The following is a 14,727-nucleotide window of genomic DNA, read 5'->3' on the forward strand; positions in this document are numbered from 1 at the left end:
AGGGCCTAAAAGGTCCTGGCCAAAGGGAGAGACTCCATGCCAGACAGGGATAGGAGGATTAGCCCCAGTAATAAGTAGAGATTGAGGCTGCCTTGGGCACACTGACCTCTGTGCCCAGAGAATTCAAGAACCCTGGGAAGGGGTAAGGCTTTCTTACCTTGAAGGAACTATTGTGTTGAAACCATGACTAGACTGCCTGCCTCAGGTTAGGTCTCTGGGATGAAGACTCTGAGAAAGAGACTGGCCTGTAAGTTTTCCTGTGGAAGGGAAGGAAGCAGAATTGAACACAGGGAGTAGCTGGATTCAATGCAGTCACAAGTCTCAGCTCACCCAAAAGAGAGTTCTAGAGCTGGGATGATCTTTCAGAATTTTCCTAATTTGGGGCAAGGAGGAGATTAAGCCTTACTCCTTGATGTTGATCAAAAATTAGATGTAGGCTATCCCTAGAAAGAGGCATGACTTTAGGCGTGGCAATATTTTTTAGCCAAGGAAATCCCCCATGGCAGGGTGGGGGTGGGGGAAATTCTTGCTGAGAGCTGCCTTCCAGCAGCACTTCTGAGCTGGGGGAACAGGCCCTCGACTCCTGAAGGGTGTTTGCGGGGGGGGGGGGGGAGCACATCATCACAGGCCACCACAGGCCAGCCCTTGAGCTGTTTGGGTGACTTCTTCATACAACTACTTCCCATAGGTTCTGGGAGCAGCTCCTTCAGGATTCCAGTGTGTTCTGTTACATGTTTAATGTATGGCTCTCAGGAAAAGAAACAAATTCCAAACCTTGATCTGAACATTTGTAAACTGCCATGGTGTAAATACTCCCACTAGAGCTGATTTGAAGTTTGGAATGGACTGGCTGGCAAAAAACTTATCAATGGGCTCTCTCAAGCCAGGCTGAGTCAGCTCCAGCACACTGATGATTCTGATGTGCTCTTGGAAAAAGCTGAAAAGAGGAAGGTTAGTGAGACCAATTATGGTCCTTGCTGTTGCAGCTGTTCTCAGAGCAGCCACTGTTGGCACTCACCTGCCCCCTTCTATCTATCCCACTCTTCCTAACCCTCACTTAGCATTGAGTATATACTCATCCTAGTGGCTTCCCAGGTGGCATAACTCAGTCTTGCATCCCTGAGGGAATCCGATCCCTGATCTGATTCGATTTCAGCCTGGGGTTGCTGCACTTGTCCCTTTACGATCGAAATTGGGGGAAGGACTACCAGAGAGGCACTCAAGTGGATCCCACTGTGTTGCCCTGTGTAGCAATGTCCTTTCCTCCTCCTGATGACCAGGCTCCGGTGCCCCTGCTAATATGGGGACTACTCTTCTTTTCTGCTGATCCCTGGACACGAGGAGGTCCAACTGTCCTGGCAGCAGCCTTGGCTTATAGTTTAATAGGACTTAAGCTATGGGTCTCTGGTGGAAGTGTCACTTCCTGGGGAACCAGGATCTCTAAACCCATAGAGTCCAGAGCTTCAGGGATGGGAAGCAGAAATTTCCCAAGTGGGTTACTGGGTGATGGTAAAAGGAGCCATTCCTGCTTTTGTCTCTTGGTTCTCAGACCTTTGTATTAGGACATGGCTATTGCAACATGGCTTCTTATAAGAGTCTCTGGCTTACAGTGAGAACTGTATCCTGGAGGATGCCTCATTATCCTTGTAAAATACTCCTCCAAAACTGGAGCCTCAACTATGCCTCCAAGAAGCTGTGGCACAACACTTTATCAGGTCAGCAGCTCCTAGAATGCTGCAGAATGTGATGTGATCAGTGGAGCCTATGGTCATGGACTTACTCCTCCTTTGCTATAAAGTAGATCCCTTGATTTGACATCTTAAATGAGATCCCATCCTGTTGGGTGAAAAACTCTGAAAACTCTTGGATAGTAATTTGACTGAGGTCCTGTAGACAGGAAAGGCAAACCCAGTCCTGGAGCGTGCATTTATTTTTGTCAAAATGAATCACCGGCCCTTTCAGATGTAAAAGTGCAAATGTAGTCAACTGGCAACCAAGTGGCCTGTTGATTTTTTTTCTCCCTCCTTCCTTCCTTCCTTACTTACTTCCTTTTCTTTCTTTCTCTTTTTCTCTCTTTCCTTTCTTTTTCTTTCTTCCTTCCTTCCTTCCTTCCTTTTCTTCCTTCCTTCCTTCCCTTCTTTTTCTGCTTTTTAGGGCCACAGTCATGGCAATTGAAAGTTCCCAGGCTAGGGGTCACATTACAGCTACAGTTGCTGACCACAGCCGCAGTCACAGCCACAACAGATCCAAGCCACATCTGTAACCCACACCACAGCTCACAGCAATACCAAATCCGCTACCCACTGAGTGAGGCCAGGGATCGAACCTGCATCCTCATCCAGACCAGCTGGATTTGTTTCTGCTTCGCCACAGCGGGGGCTCCCTGATTTCCTTGACTCACATACTATATCTGGAGCTCAAGGTTGGTCTTTGTTCCCGGAAGCTAGGCATTGATGGAGGCAGTGGGTAGTTCAACTGTGGTAAGAGCTCACGGTACTGGGTATATGCATAGCCTGCATCCCTGCTTCCCATGGCTACTTCATCACATACCCACTGAGCCAGCATTGCAGCACAAGACAGAAGCTGGATGAGAGCCACTGGGAGAGTTACTACGTTTACCTCATCATTGTACCTCTTCGAGTGTGGTATGCTTCCTCATGGGCATTAATATGCAACACGAAGCTCTTCATTCTTCACACCACTAACTTTTGTCCACTGCATGCCTCTCTGATAGACTTCCTTGTCCTAGGTCTTCTAGTCTTTCTCCTTCCATGTCCGTGACCAGCCAGCCAAAAAGCCATTTGCCACTGCCTTTGAATTCATATATATTTTAATTTTAGAGAAGCCCTCTACATAAAGGTAAAGGCCAGGTGTACCACTTGAAACTCTAGTCCATTCGATTTTTCCTCACTATTGTCTTTCAAGGTCACCTGAGTGGAGCTATAAGTGGAGTAACTAACCATTTTTGGCATGACCCATATACTGATCTGACCTATTTGCAAACTAAGTTTGGGCTTTTACTTCCTTCACCATCTGGCCCTGGGGATCCCCAGGTGTATCCACAGGTGGGAGCTGGGGGAGAGACTCTGGGGCCATGTAGGCAGATGTATGGTGTTCTGGCTTACCTGTTGGTGCAGCTTTCTTTGCTATCCAGTTATTGCCAGACCCACATGACCTTTTCAGTCAGGTGCTCCAGATCCACCAGGGCTCAGTAGCAATAACGGGAGCCATTTTTCAAAAAGTATATAATTCTCCAAGGCAAATGCTATGGCCTTGTTCCAGAACCCTACGGACACCATGTATTTGCCCTCTACTGATAGCTTTAAAAACCACAGGATCTGGTGATTCATCGGGTCCAAATTACAGGGTTACTTGCACTATGGCCTGAAAATGTATCAGAGCCCTTTCCTGCCCAAGGCCCCACTCAAAGGTGGCAGGTTTTGTGTTTCTGACAGTTATATGGGTCAGAGTAATATTCCCGGGTGTGCAACAGTTTGCATCCATCACCCTAGGAGGCCTACCAAACATGGTGCTTCCTTCTTCATGGTGAGAAGTACACCATGTAGTAATTTGTCCTATACTGCAGAGGAAATTTCCTGACATGCTCTAGACCACTGCATCCCTAAAATCTTTACTGACTGGCAGGCTCTGAATCTTCACAGGGCTTATCTTCTGGAATACATGTATCTTGTCAGGGCCATCAGTATGTTAGTCACTCCTTGATCACCCTGTTTGATAGGCATAACGTTATTTATAGAGTAGACCAGTGTGACTTCTGCAGGGTGTCTCGATGATCCAGGCCCTTTAGGACTATAGTACCAAAGAGGGAAGGAGAGATAACCTAGCCTGGAAATTTATACTGTGGTTTGTTCCAAATAAACACAGATTATTTCTGATAGGGGTGGAAAAGAATGGAGTCACCACAGCAGTGGCCACCCACGGTGTGACTGAGGCCATGCTAATCTACCATAACAAAGATAATACATCTAGCAGACAAAGTGGCTGCAACTGCGGCTACTACTTGTTGAATTGGTAGTAGCAGCCCACTATCATCTTTTAGAGTTTATCTGGGTTTTACTGGTAAATTCAAGAAGACACAGTAGACTTCCTTTAGGTCATCAATGGTGGCACTAAATTCTGCCATCACCTCTGGAATGTGATAGTGTTTTTGATTTACTATTTTGTCTACAATGGAGAGAAGTTTTGAAGGCTTCCACTTGGTTTTCCTCACTATGCTAGCTAGCTCTTACCACATAGGCCAGGGACCCAGTACAGGGGATTATGCTAGTTATGAAATGTATTTATCTGATTATATCACCGAGTGGGTCTGTGGACCTAGAGAGCCTGCTCAGGCCAAGAATCTACTTATTATCTGGATTGCATATGCCCTCAACTCTAACAGGAGGGTCTTGGTGCAATTTCAGGTCACCAGAGAATAATTTCTACTCAAACTCTGTGTTTAATAGTCTTTGAAATGCTTGTGTAGTCTCCTTTTCCCAGAATCTATAGTTACCCAAATAAATGGCCACAGATTCCCTTGGGGAAGGGCTGGAGAAGTCATTATCATGCATACCTGCTGTGGTATTATGGGATCCTTCCTTCTGGAGATCTGGCCTCTTCTTCAATGTATTCTGAGTCCAAAAACTGGTTCCGATCTGGAAACTTAGCAAGGAACTTGTGATGACATGGGTAGGCTTGTCATCCTGATTCCTTTTTCTTTTTGTTAAAGTATATGGTTGATTTACAATATTGTGGTTGGTTTCTTTTGATTGCACAGAATAAGCATCACTGTTCTCAATGAGCTCAGTTCTGGAACAGGATCTCCTACTGTCAGTCCTGACCTAGAGGACAGCCAATGCTTTACTTCTTAGTGATGTCGGTGCCCTTCTTTCCAGGACATTCTTTACTATTTTGGTATTCTGGGGGCCTTGGGTGGGTTTTCCAACCTTACTTTGTACCTCCACTCCCGCACACCCAGAAATTCTGGCATATCTATCTCACTTATTTTTCCATGCTTCTAGATAGCACTGTAATGGTGTATTTGCACTATCTAAGGCCCTTGCCACAGTTTTAAATACTCGATCCTTGGACACTAATCTCAAATCCATAAAGTCTTTTATCTCAAATATCTGTTCTACTCTCTTGATCCAGAATCCATTTCATATACAGTCTTCCAACTCCTGCATGTTCTTACTGGCTAGCTCCTACATTTTCTTTGAGTGTAGACCCTTTTTCCCTTAAGGATCCAACACATCTGAGCTTACATAAGTGGCTCATCCATCCCTATTAAGAGTTAAGGTTATACTGTAACTTAACCCAAGTTATTGGCCTAGTGGCCAAAAGCTGGAGTGGGAGTGGGTCTTGGGAGGATGAGAACATGTCTTGCAGGACAGAGGCTTCTGAAACATCTTTAGTTAGGCAACAGTTAGGGTCTGTAACTCTTAATAGGGATGAATGAGCCACTTATATAAGCTCAGAAGGTTCAGGAGAATCAGAGGATTAAGATATTCAGGTGCAACAGATGTCCCCATTCCATGTGTCAGAGTCCCTTTCTTTCCCACTCAGGGCTCTGATCTTGATCTTGGCACATGGAAGTTCCCAGGCCAGGGGTCAAATCGGAGCTACAGCTGCCAGCCTACACCACAGCCACAGCAACACCAGATCCAAGCCACGTCTGTGAACTGTACCACAGCTCAGAGCAACGCTAGATCCTTAACTCACTGGGTGAGGCCAAAGATTGAACCTTCGTCCTCATGGATTCTAGTCAGGTTAATTACCACTGAGCCGCAATGGGAACTCCATTTTTTTTTTAATGACCACACTTGCAGCATATGGAAGTTCCTGGGCTATGTGTCAAAACGGAGCTACAGCTGCCAGCTTACGCCACAGCCACAGCAATGCCAGATCCCAGCCGCATCTGACTCCTATGCCACAGCTCATGGCAACGTTGGGTCCTTAACCTACTGAGCAAGGTCAGGGATCAAACCTGAATTCTATGATGGACACTACGTCAGGTTCTTAACCTGCTGACCCACAATAGGAACTCCTACACTTAGTTTTTTTTTTTTTTTTTTTTTTGTCTTTTTGTCTTTTTTGTTGTTGTTGTTGTTGTTGTTGTTGTTTCTTGGGCCGCTCCCGCGGCATATGGTGGTTCCCAGACTAGGGGTTGAATCGGAGCTGCAGCCACCGGCCTACGCCAGAGCCACAGCAACGCGGGATCCGAGCCGCATCTGCAACCTACACCACAGCTCACGGCAACGCCGGATCGTTAATCCACTGAGCAAGGGCAGGACCGAACCCGCAACCTCATGGTTCCTAGTCGGATTCGTTAACCACTGCACCACGACGGGAACTCCTACACTTAGTTTTTAATCACCAATTATTTGCTCTAAGCTTGTCATTATCTTTTTCTGAGAATCAATCAGGCTTAGCCATATTAACCCAATTTTGTTGTCCTAGGAGTAACTAATTCTCCCATATTTCCCAAACAGTCAATAAACTGCATCGGCTAATGTATTTTCTTCTGACAAGAGTAGAAGTTTTAACCATGCACTACTACCTTGTGCCCGAGGCTGTCTGTGCTTTACCTATCAACTGTGAAGAGGTGGGTCCTTACTGGCAGCCAGATGGTAGGTGATCCAGTTTCAAAATTCCATCTCGCCACCTCCTTTATTTTTTTTAATCACTCCTGGAGCCAAATACCATCAATTAGGTGCTGTGGGAAGCAGACTCTGAGTCAGAGGTAAGAATGCAGGACTGTAACTTGGGATCACCATCTTTGGAAAACGTAGGCCAGAATCATGATCAGGCAGAGGGCGGTTGAGGTGCATTGCTGTTCCAATGAAGGTACCAGCTGAGCCCAGGGGCTCTGCTGGGAGGGCCATTCTAAGTTTTCCCATGCTTTTATGCCCTCACGTTTGTCAGTCACCAGATGTGAGCTCCCCCTGGAAGCAAGTGTGATCTTGCACCAAGCAATTTTCCTTAGCAGAGCCAAGTCCCAAAGAGAGCTGACAGCTGAGGCTGTCTTCTGGTAGTGATCCCAGCAGCTAGTGGAATGAATCCTTCATTCATAAATGGGCATCTAGGTTGCATTTCACAGCATTTACCACACCGCTTTCAAAATGCCATGTGCAAAACCAGCTCCTGGCAAATGGGTCAGAAGCCTGATGCTTAGAAGTCCCCCGTTAAGTTTCTACTGCTTTAGGTTATATGTCTATATTGAAATAGATAAGCCCAGGAAAGGGCATCATTCTGCTGTTCTCAGGTACCCAACTCCTCAAGAGAAATTACTTCAGGGTCTCCTTCCCTCCCCAATATTGAACATTCACTCTGCTGCAGCCACCAGGTACCAGGAACACTCATCAGGCAATGAGTAGATTCGGCGCCATCTGGGTCAGGAGGTAGGGGAGTCAGGTGTAGTTCCTTGGGCAAGTCGTACCAGGGCAGTCTCTGAGGGAGGAGGAGTCATTTGCCACATGGCAAAGGGGTAGGGAAAACACGCTTGTGACAGGATGCCTAAGAGAGAGCTCTTCATTCATGGTAGGAGTCCCAGTGAGTGGCATGGCAGGGATGAGCTGATACTAGGGTGGAGGATGAAGTCAGAAAGGAGAATTCTCACAGTTGGGGTGGTCTCCAAAATGGTAGACTTTCTCCCAAAAGAAGGTCATGCAGAAGCATGTCTGGGGAATACCAAGAGTCTGAGGTGCTGTTCATGGGATAGTGGTTGGAGGGTACAGGCCCTCATTTGGCCCTTAGACCAAAGTTTGAGGTACCTGGTGTAGCCAAGGAGAGAGAGGGATCAAACCCCCAGGGAGCTGAGAGTGGTGGCATCATGGAGGCAGAGAAGACCAAGAGGAGAGAGAACTCTCCTGATCTTGGCCAGAGCAGGTCAGCGCAGGGTAAGGCAGCATCTGTTGGCAGGGCCCTTGCAGCAGGTGGGATAAGAGGGCGATGGGGAACAAGATGGTGAACGGAAGAGGCCTGGACAGTTCCAGCACTAGGGGCTAGGACCTCTGGAAGGGCTAGATGTTGAGCAGGACTCTGGTGAGAACAGCCCTCAGCCCCTCTCCTTTTGTAAGCTGTATTAAGAGCCTTGCTACAGCAGGATGGACAGGATCTGTACTCAGGCCAAGGTGACAGCTCATGCCTGGGTTTCCCCAGCATGTGGGTCCAACTGGTCCACCCATCCATTCTGGCAGTTCTGAGCTCTCCTCAGGTAGGGCTGTATCCAGCCATCTTGAGGGCTTTCCAATGAGCTATAGGGCTTCGTCCCATGGAACCTACAGGGAAACCCCAACTCTGGCCCCCACCCCTTGACTAAGGCCTCCAGAATCTGGGCCAGAGGCCAGGGTGGGGCAACACACTGAGTCAGGACAGCGGTTTTCTGTCCACAGATTCCTCTATTATCTGCACCCCAGAAGATGACCCTATGGGAGTGGGGAGCTGAAGCCCAGAGAGTCCCTGGAATGACTTACATCATTTCTTTATAATGCTCACCAGTCATGTGAGACCATGACCCCCTCCCCTTTCACAGATGGTGTAACTGAAGCTGCAAGCAGAGAAATTATTTGTCCGAAGTTATAAAACCGAAGAATAGCAGAGATGAGTCTTGGATCCTAGTCTCTGAGACTCCCTATTGGGTGCTCTTCCATTACCCTCCCTGCCACCCAGCATGAATGAGCCAGGACAAGATACTGAGAGGGATGGCAGGCTTTGGCTATGTAGCACCAGGATGCCAGCTAGACCTTGGGCCCTCTAAGTGTCTCACTGCTCACCCAGCACCCCCGGCTGTCACTCAGACCTCATATCTCAGCCTTTGTCAGCCCCGCTCCTCCTTGAGCCTCTAGCCTCCAGTGCCCACCGAGACCTTCCTCCCAGACATCCCAGATCCTTCACAACCACTGGTGTAGTGGAACCATTATACCAACAGAGAGACTGAAACACAAAGGAGCCCAGAAAACAAGTGCAGTCGAGGATACAGGAGTACAACACATGAACGGCAGGTCCCTAAATGTCCAGCAATGGCAGATTTGAGGGGCAGCAGTCCTGTGTCTCAGCCACCTCAGTGAGGACAAGGGTGAGACACCTGGGGCAGCCCCAGCTCCAGGGCCTTCAGAGGGGATCTCCTCTCCTTGCTCCCACAGGAAGTATGTGGGGCTGGCCGGTCAGCCACAGAGCCCTGGGCATCCCCACGGAGGAGTCTCACCTCTCCACCCTCTGGCCCGATCCCCATCTTTATTGCACTGGCAGTCACGCTTCTTATCTCAGAGCCTGGCTTCCTGCTGCTTTTAAAGAGACACATGGTGTCAAGATAGGGTCCTAGCCCTATCTCCTGTGGTCATGTAGACTTGTGCACTGCTCACCACCAAAGAGAGGCTCTCTCCTCTTCACTTGGCACCCAGGTAACTCTAAGGATGACCAAACAGCCCTGGGACTGGAATGTGAGCTCTTCTGAAGGGTGGACAGATGGATGAATGAACTGATTAATTCATTCAACAAATACTTATTGAGCACCTACTTGCTGCATATCAGGCACTGTCCTGGGCACTGGGGACAGGAAGGAAGTAAGACAGGTGCTCTGCTCTCTGGGCACTTACGTTCTAGTGTGGGGGGGACATAGATAGTAGGGCAGTAAGTGAAAGAATTCTTCAGATAATGTCGGAGATAAGAGCAAAGAAGATAATAAAACAGATGATGACATAAAATCTTTGGAGTGAGCAATGGAGCCTTTCTGAGGAGACATGTGACTGAGACTTGACAAAGATGAGCTGGATTTACATTTTTAAAGTTTAAAAAAATTTCTTAAAGTATAGTTGATTTACAATGTTCTGTCAATTTCTGCTTCACAGTGATGTGGCTAGTCATACACATATATACATTCCCTTTCTTATATTATCTTCCCTCATGTTCTATCCCAAGAGACTTGATATAGTTCCCTGTGCTATACAGCAGGACCTCATTGCTTATCCATTCTAAATGTAAAAGTTTGCATCTACCAACCCCAAACTCCCAGTCATTCCCACTCCCTCCTGCCTCTTCCTTGGCAACCATAAGTTTGTTCTCTAGGTATGTGAGTCTGTTTCTGTTTTGTAGATAGGTTCATATTGTGCTACATATAAGTGATATCATATGGTATTTGTCTTTCTCTTTCTGAATGACTTAACTTAGTTGCATCCATGTTGTTCCACATGACATTATTTTGTTCTTTTTTCTGGCTGAGTAGTATTCCATTGTGTATACATATCATGTCTTCTTAATCTATTCATCTGTTGATGGACATTTAGGTTGCTATCATGTTTTGGCTATTGTGAATAGTGCTGCTATGGACATAGGGGTGCATGTATATTTTTGAATTATAGTTTTGTCTGACTATATGCCCAGGAGTGGGATTGCTGGATCATAAGGCAGTTCTACATCTAGTTTTCTGAGGAACCTCCATACCTCCATACTGTTTTCCACAGTGGTTGTATGGATTTACATTTTTAAAGGATTACTGGTGCTACTGTGCTAGCCAAAAGCATCGTAAGGGGGATCAGTGAGGAGGTTGTCGGAGATGATGACTTGATTGGGACACTGGGGGTAAGAAGGGGGAAAAGGCGTCACCATGAACAGAGAACAGAGGATGTCCCATAGGAGAAAAGCAGGGTGCAGTGCTCAATGGCCTGGCAGGTGGATACTCCTTGCCTCAACTTTCCCACCCTCTGCTCCTCAAATGGCCTAGACCCTTGAAGTCTTCTTTTTAATGCCCTTGGACAGAGCCAGAAGTATCTAGAAGGAGGTGGGGAAAGATACTGAGAGCACCCTGGAGCATGATCCAGTGCACTTCCAGGGCACTGTGATTCTGGTCATATGAGAAACTGGACTTGAGATGTAGCAAGTACCCTTCTGCCCAGTGCTCCTGTACCTCCAACTCCTGGAACTTTGAAGAGTGGCTACCATAGCTGCTGCCCATCGACTCCCTGCCACTCAGCACTCTGACCACAATTCAGGCCAACACCTAGAAAGTGAGCCCCACTAAAGCTCTAGCACATTGGTCATCACATGCCCAAACTGGCACTCTCCCTCTCTGGAGCAGCTTCTGACCTTCTGGCCATGGACAAGCAAAGAGGAGTGTGAGGCAGAGCTTAGCAACACAGGGCCAGGGGAGGACGGCTGCCAGAGAAGGGATAGTCAGCAGCCACAGAGGCTTGCTGCTAACCACCTGCTCACACCACTGCTCACCACTAAGGAGATGCTATCTACTCAGCATCCAAGCCCCCAAAATCCCAAAGCTAGAGGCTGGGGTGTCGAGATAAAAGGGACAGAAACAGAGGCCAGGACAGTTGCAACATACATGGCAATATCAGGGATGAGGCAGAGGCCCTACTGGGGAATTCGGTGTTGAGGCAAAAGTGGTCACTGAAGTCACTCCCATCAGCACACTTCAGGGGCTTAGTGGTGCAGGTGGGATCAGGGGTGAGGGGAAGCTGGGTATCTGAGGCCTGTTCAGTGACATTCCCTCTTGCCATTTTGCCACTCTGCAGTAGGACCCCAGAGGTCAGAGAGTATGAGAATTGAGTCATTTTTCCAGACCTGGACTACTCTGGACTCTAAGTATGAGCCTAGGGAAACATTTTTGGATCAGGACAGTACTAAAGCTTCCCATCAGAGGAGCCCAAGGCACCAAGGCGGGTACTCACTCTGCTTCTGCACAATTTGATAGCTTTCTTGAGAAACCATGTGGAAACTTAGCCTGTCTCTTGAACTATCTGACAGGCCAAACAAGCTTGCATATTGGGGATTCACTTTCTAATGCCCACACTAGCACCTGTCCACAAATCAAATCTCCAGAATAAAGATAAGATCACTGTTCTCATACATTACAGTCCTATCAGCAGCCCTCAAATAGAACTCCTGGACACAAAGCTTTTATTATCCTGGAGATGTCAAAGATGCTCTATGGGTACCTGGAGCCATCACACCACTAACCAGTGTATAGTTGTTCATATATTTCTGCCTGAAGCAAAGGCTCTCTTGAGGAGTGTGCAGGCTAAGTGAGAGTGAGCACAGTTCTCAGTCTGGGCAGTCACCAACCTTAGTGAAAGAGGGAAGTTTGGGCACTTCCGAGGAAGATTATCTCCTTCCTAAGCTGTCACCATCTCACATGCCCCTGCTTGGCCTAAGAGAGTCAGGCTATCCCTCAGTGAAGCAATGTCCCAACTGAAAACATACCACAAGAAAGCCTATCCATCACATGGATGCCATACAAACCTTACCTGAACATTTCACCGACTTCTTAAAAATTACTCTATGGTCTTAATAATGACATAAGTTTATTGTTAAAAATCCAAACAAGTAAAGCAAAAAGCATCCCATATCCTGAGATGGCTCTTTGGCTAGCATCCTTCAACCTCCCTTTCCTTATTCATAGAGTCAAGTATGTATTTGTACACTTTGTGAAAAAAAAAAGCCTTACCATGTATGTTATGAACTTTTCATTTTGTTCATTCAGCAACTGTATTGTGCCACATGCCAGTCACTTCATTCAGACAAGTGATTCAAAGAGCTAAGAGAAAGTTGTGACCTAATGTTATATTAGCTGTATTTAATAATAAGCAGTGTGGCTTTTGGAGAAACTCCTTCCCTTAATCTGAAAGTCTTGCTCTTGCTCCGCTGACACCTGCAAGTTGACTGACATGGAAAGGGTGAGAGCAGAGGAGAGGCTGGCTGCCTGGGCCCTGAGGTGCCAACGATATAGAAACTCATCATCATGCCAGTGTGTCAGCATTGCCAAGAGACGTTTGACAAATTGAAAGACCCTGCTAACAACAGTGAAAGTTTTCTGAAGGGTGAGAAAACCACTGGGGGAGGAGACTGTTTTGGCATCTGACTAGCTCCTTATTTCTATAGAAAGGCAATCGGTCAAATTGGCTTTAGAGGACCCCTAATTGCTCACACTTCATCCACCTATATGAAAGAGGAAAAGGGAAAGTGACATTTGCTGAGAGGTAACTATGTGCAAGTGTTAAGAACTTTCATATATTATTTAATCCTCACCACAGCCCTGTGAAGTGGATATTATTATCCAGTTTTAAATATGGAAAAGTGAATTCCTGATCTTCCTCTTCAAACATGCCCCACTGTAAGCCTTCCTTATCTCAGGCAATGGCAAGTCCTTTCCAGCTGCCTGGAGCAAACCCCTTCTAGTCAACACTGACTCTTCTCTTTCTTATGTTCCCTATCCAATCCATCAGCAAATCCTGATGGCTCTCCTTTCGAAAAAGATCAAGAACCCAACATTTCTTATTACCTCCACTGCACCCAGGGTGGTTCAAGCCACCATTATCTTCTGCCTGAAATATATCTCAGTGGATGCTTAGCTAATTTTCCTGCTTCTACTTCTGCTCTGCTTTATAGTCTATTCTCAACTCAGGAGCCAGAGTGATCCAATGACAATCTAGATCTAGTTTATGAGACTTTTCAAAACTCCTCAGTGGCTCTGTGTTTTATCAGAGCAAAAGCCAAAGTTCCCACAAGGGCTACAAGGCTCAGCGTCATTTTCCCCTCCATCTTTCCGTTACCTCTCTGACTTTTCCCCTGTGCCCCTCCCCTCCCTTACTCATACTGCTCCAGCCCCGCCGGTTCCCATGTCGTTCCTTAACACAACAGCCTCAGGGCCTTTGCACTGCTTCTTCCCTCTGTCTGGAATAGCCAAAGTCCTATGCTACTTTCAGGTCTTTGCTCAGATGTTATTTTCTCAAAGAGATCTGCCCTTCCCACCCTGCTTGAGATGCAGCCTCCTCTACCAGTACTCCCCAGCACCCCAACCCGCCCCTATCCTGCTCTATTTTCGAAGGTGTTAAGAAGCACTTATCACCTTCTAAAATGTTATTAAGCTTGTTGTTCATTTTGTGCCTCCCATGCCAGGATACACATTTCTGAAGGCAGGTATACGTCTCTGTTTCCTCTCCTGATGAATCCCAAGTACCTAAACTAGCACCTGGTACACAGAACATGCTCAAGCAATGTATGTTGAGTGAATGAATGAGTAATAACAGGGGCAAAATTAGATGTTAGTAAACTGTCTAGGGTCTGGCAACCAGTAGGTGGCTGGGTTAGGAGTTGGAGCCACGTGTCCTGGACTCCAAAAATCAGACTATTTCTGCAAAATGTCTCAGAAAGAAGGCAAAGGATCCAAAGGCAAACTGACTGTGGGAGTTTTACCTAAAGGAGGTAAAATCTGGAGTTTTTTTAGGGGTTGGTTCCCATTCAGAGCTGGGTCCCTCTACAGCTGCACCCACACCCTCACCTAGATTCAATGCACAATGGCCACCTTGAGCAGTGGCCCTGAGTCACCCGAAAAGGCATCAGTTGTGGTCAGCACTGTTGATTAAGGTGGAGAAGTGTGAGAAACACCGTGAAAAGGATGTCTGTGAAAGGTCAGAGTAATGTCTGGGGCTGGTCCACCTGTGTTATTTGAAAGAGTCACTTCCTTATGAACTCAGACTCTTGTTTTTCTGAGGGCAGAGGGGCCATCTCACATCTACCCAGTTGTCTTCTCCATTTGTTGTCTGTAGTTTGTACTTGAACCACCATTCGTGTGACAAGCCTCCCCCTCAACCTGCCCTGAATGCAGTGCCTACTCCTTTGCTGCTTGCACTTCCACGTGTAGCAAGCCATCTTCTTCCCGAATTCTCCCTCCTGAGAAGACTGTACACTCTGAGTAGTCAATCCAAAGCTTGGAGGCTA

The 14,727-nt window shown here is 46.9% G+C and overlaps 1 long non-coding RNA gene across 1 annotated transcript in view; it reads right to left on the bottom strand.

Moving 5' to 3' along the window:
• LOC102167059 overlaps positions 1 to 14,727 on the bottom strand; it is a 41,366-nt gene that overhangs the window by 6,893 nt on the left and 19,746 nt on the right. Inside the window, exons 2-3 of the long non-coding RNA XR_002341899.1 lie at positions 4,574 to 4,662; positions 158 to 257 (exon numbers count right to left, since the gene is read on the bottom strand). This is a non-coding gene — a long non-coding RNA (uncharacterized LOC102167059). The remainder of the gene's footprint in view (positions 1 to 157; positions 258 to 4,573; positions 4,663 to 14,727) is intronic.

The sequence above is a fragment of the Sus scrofa genome, chromosome 2, assembly GCF_000003025.6.
Source record: "Sus scrofa isolate TJ Tabasco breed Duroc chromosome 2, Sscrofa11.1, whole genome shotgun sequence".
Taxonomy (NCBI): Eukaryota; Metazoa; Chordata; class Mammalia; order Artiodactyla; family Suidae; genus Sus; species Sus scrofa.